This window comes from Amblyomma americanum, chromosome 10, assembly GCF_052857255.1.
Source record: "Amblyomma americanum isolate KBUSLIRL-KWMA chromosome 10, ASM5285725v1, whole genome shotgun sequence".
Lineage (NCBI taxonomy): Eukaryota > Metazoa > Arthropoda > Arachnida > Ixodida > Ixodidae > Amblyomma > Amblyomma americanum.
The window spans coordinates 2,712,899-2,717,660 of record NC_135506.1 but is presented as its reverse complement, the minus strand read 5'-3'; positions in this window follow the sequence as shown (position 1 = coordinate 2,717,660).

Genomic DNA, 4,762 nt, shown 5'->3' with positions numbered 1-4,762 from the left:
CTAGAAGGGCACTGGGGACGAATGTACTTTCTACAGGCCATCACAGGCCTGTGACATAAGCAAGACGCGATGGCGCTGCTGTCGCCAGCTGGGCCTGCTGGGGGTAACGGCTAGGGTGCGTCCTATAGTAATGCATGTAAATAAAAAAGTTTTCAAACCTGTTTTCAGATTTCACAGTGCACCTATGTGGCCATCCTTTAACCATGATAGAACAGAATGCAAAGTATGAAGCGTCATTTCAAAGACGATGACCACGACCACCCTCGGATGTTGGTACCGGGCGGAACCACGGCCCATAGAAACGCACGTAAGCAAAACTGTCTAAAATAATTTTTTCTTTCGACATTCTACCTGTGAAGCCGGTCGTTCAGCCGGCAAGTACTTCTGAGAAGAGCATGAAAAAGTATGCAGAGTTATTTGCACGAAAAGTATGCAAAGTATGAGCCGGAAGCGATCGTTCAAAATGATGAGGCAGCTGAGGCTAATCGCAAAATCTGTTGTGACCTACTGGAAAACCATTTAAGAACATTTGCTTGCATCAAGCGTGATGCACGGTCGCTTGCCGAAAAATTGCTGCTTGAGCAAAGCGCAACGCTGTAGGCTAGTCACTGGTAACACCGGCGTGACAATGTTATACGCGGTTCACGGCACTGCCGCACCCTCCTCGTTTCCAAACCTAATTAACCCTTAAATTTTCAATATTCTGATCCGAGGAAACCGATCTAGTACGCAGCTGAACGTTAAGATATGTGACAGGAGCCACTGTAAGCTGCACGAATGGCTAGTGATCCCACAAAGAGGTTGTTTTCCTCTTGACTCTAATACTTCCATTTTTTTCTTGGCGTAGATGGAATAGACTCTGCTCGGACCAGGCTAAAGCCTGACACCAAACTCTTGTTCTTTTTTTCCTGTAAAGTATAAGCTTCTATCCCTTTCCCGGGAACATTGTGAAATTTATTTATTTTATTTATATAGGCATACTGCAGCCCATTTTTTATTTTTCTGGGCTATGGCAGGAGTGGGTGTACATGTACAAGGCACCAGTCCCCTACAAGGAAACGCCAACAAACATAAACAAGCAAATACCGCACGCAGTCATTCATACAATACACTATCTAGCTTCAGTGCGGTCAAGAAACTTATTCAGCGGAAGCGCGCGGGTGCTGTCAGAAAGCGAGTTCCAATCAGATTTTGTTCTAGAGAAAAAAAAAAACTGCATTTAAAGAAGTTAGTCCGCGCGTAGAAAGGTGCAATGCTGAGCGGGTGGTAGCTTCTTGAACGTTAGGAAAGTCTTTTGCGAGACGCAATAATGAAAAATAATTATGCAATGCAAAAGTTTAAAGAATGAGTGCGGTGACGTTCTGAGAAAGGAGTTAAATTTTGTGATAAAAGCGCAGAAGAGGAAGAAAAATTCCGGTCATATCGTCGAAAGATGAAAAGAACTGCTTGCCTCTGCAAAGCCTCGAGTTTCCCGATTTCGGTTGCCAAGTTCGGGCTCCAGGACACAGACCCATATTCAAGAAGAGGGCGGACTACTGATTTGTACATGAGAAGTTTTTTGTTTATTCAGGGACCTGAGACAACATACAACGTAGACACCAGAGTTAATTCAAGTCTTGATCGCGGATTGAATTAATGTGTTCAGACCGTGACATGTTTAGAAGAACCTCTTGCTGGGCGAGTTGGAGCATCACTATTGTTACAGAGCGAGTTGCGCATACATAAAGGACGCACACAGGAAAAATGATGACGACAGAAAGAGCTGTCTTTCCTGCGTTTGTCATTTATGTGTACGCATCTCGTTCTTGACAACCGCCATGACACGTTATTCGTAAAAGTTGCTCCAACGTAATTTAAATTATTAACTCTGTTTAGTAATGGCCCGTTTAAAGTGTAAATGAAAACTGAAGGAGACTGTTAGTGAAAGTGAGGACAACAGTTTTTTGGAAGTTTAAAATCATTTCCCACTTGTCGCGTCAAGCACATAACTTTGAGAACGATTCTTTAAGGCGGTTCAGGTCCTGGTGGTTATTAATGGGGCAATACAAGACGCAATCATCGATGCGGAGGCGAATCTGAGATGCGATGTTGCACTGAAGGTCGCTTATATAAAGCAAAAAGAGTGGCGGGCCAATAATAGAGCACTCGGCAATTCCAGAAGTTACATGCCACTGTAAAGGCCAACGTGAAGACTTGCAGTATGTCAACTCACGTGCGTGTACTGATGCCCCTCGTTGAGAAAAGTAATCTGTTGTGAAACACGGCTGTCAACAGCAATCTTAGACACAGTGTTGCGACTCTGAGCGCCCTTGTGATCTGTAGCGTGTAAAGCGTACTTCAGATATATGGCGGGAAAACTGCCAACTAAACCCAAGTGTTGCCCCCAATCCGCGGCATCGTGTTCGCCTGCTGTCGCCGATCCTCCATGGCAACAGCATGGGAGCCTCTCTCCACGAAAGTCGCTTGAGGCCCGACAACGCAAGCGAGACCTGACGATACCGTTGGCCCCGTGACGAGATGCAGCGTACGACGTATTCTGCGACACAGGCGAGGTATACGGAATGCGTGTCGCAATTCCTTTCAGACTGGGAGTAGAGGCAGACGAAGGTGCCATTCGCTCTGCACTATTGCGCGCCAAGACACGAGACAGACGAAAGCAGACTGTCTAGACTTCGCGCCGAGAACTCTGTGTGCCTTCGCCGGTGGTTTTCTGCAAGGCGCCGCTCGGCGCGGCGATGACGCCGAAGAGGCGTGCCTGCCTGCCCTTGAACTCGGGTCATCAGCTTGAAAGTGCACAGAGGTGAAAGGTGCACGAATGGGGTCGCTGGTCATTTTGCACGTTTCTGTGTCCGGTCGATCGTTTCGTTGCTGGACAGATTGGTTACGCCGAGTTCAGAAAGGCCTACACCAGATGATATCGCTGCTCCAGCACACGAAGAGAGAGCCGCGCGCGCGCGAGAGAGAACATACTTCATTGCGCGAAGTTGTATTGGTTACGGCGTCGAAGTTGTGGGCGAAGTCACATCGTAAGTTAACTCGCGAGCTTGGGTTATTTCCTGCTGCAGCGCTAAGCGGGATGTCCTTAAATCTCCGGAGCTGCGCTGGAGTTCCTTTAAGGTATGCAGCTTGTGTGAAGGGATGAGCAGGAGTCACAAGTCCCCGCATACGCTGCGCTCAAAACTTAAGTTTGAATAAAGTTGAAGCGCTTGCGGTTTCGTACCAGCGCTTGCCAAGTTTTACCGCCCGTCCTTTACGGAGCGAAAGGTCTCTCTGCATAAATAACAAGGAGAAACTCGACCTCAGACTTCCGCGCACGTGGCTCGGCAAAACCTAAGAAAAAAAAAAGAATTCCGTGAAATGGTGTGCAGGCTATCACCTTTATACTTATACTTAGCGGTACCAAGAACGCCGAAAGCTCTTTCTCTTATCCCCTCTGGAATACAGATGTAGTCTTATTTGGTAACCTCTCCAGCAATGTATATACAACCGCTTCCGTTAGCTAGTGCTATAAAATACTAAATGTAACGACGAAGATGTGCGTGCATATGGTTATCACAGCTCCTCGCCCACGGGTTTTCTTCAATGTGCCCACCGACATGTACGCCTCACAGTGAGATGGTGCAGCATTCCCGGTCACCAAGTTATTCAAGAATAATTTGAATATAAATTTCACCGCAATTTGCACAGGAATTTTTCACCATGCAATACAGGCTAAAGTATTTACCATTCACATGTATTTTATCCTGAGCTCGACAGGGCTTTACGAAAATATGGAAGGAGGGAGACTGAATTATACAATTAGTAAAAGAACACTACGATATCACTAATCATAAAACTAAGAGTGAATCGGCAATAAACTATGCAAGCTACATTTTTTAAGTGCAGCAATGCATTTGCAGACGTATGATTTGCTGCTCAATACCACCAAACTTGCGCTGGGCGTCGCGAGATTTCGGCTAATTTTCCCCTGATAGAATTTAGACCCTCTACTTCTCTGTAGTCGTAACTGTCGGTTTACTAACTTGATTGATTCATTCAATGACTGGTTGATCGATCGATTGATTGACTGATTGATTGATTGATTGATTGATTGGATAATGAGATTGCTTTGATGAAGTGCTGTATATACAGGCGGAACTTACGAGATATCTGAACGCTCGACTCTCAGTTGATTTTGTCGAGCGCCGGAAAATTTTTCTGCTCTGTGGTTTGGGTGCTCTTATGGCCAGTCTATGCGCAAAAGATTAACAAAGTCCGTAATGAACTGAAAGCGCCCTTGTGTGGACCTACGGCAAGGTAACTTGCGTAGCGTCACCCTGCTTCGAACTCATAATAGCACGGCAGTGTGGGCGAATAAATAATTCAGCCAATAAAGATTTCCAGCCATGGGCTGATTTCAAGGAGATATGCCGAAGATTTCCGAGATGATTGGTCATTCTGGCCTACGCCCTGACACTAGTTTCCAAATTCAGTGAAGTGCACCTGTGGGCCCATTTCTAGTAAAATATTGCTCCGGCATAATAGGAAGAAAACAATCAAGACAGTCGTTACAACTGCGCACTTTGCGAAACAGCGGTGAGATAGCGGGTAGTGGTGGACGATGTTCCTGCTGCCGCGTCTCACTTACATCCTCTGCTGGAGCCTGCAATGACGTCATTGACGTAGCTGGAGACGTGTCTATCAGCGCCCGCAATCTACGTCATGCTTTGAAATGGGTGTTAAATACAGTCACATGAACCGTTATCGCAGATACATTTATATA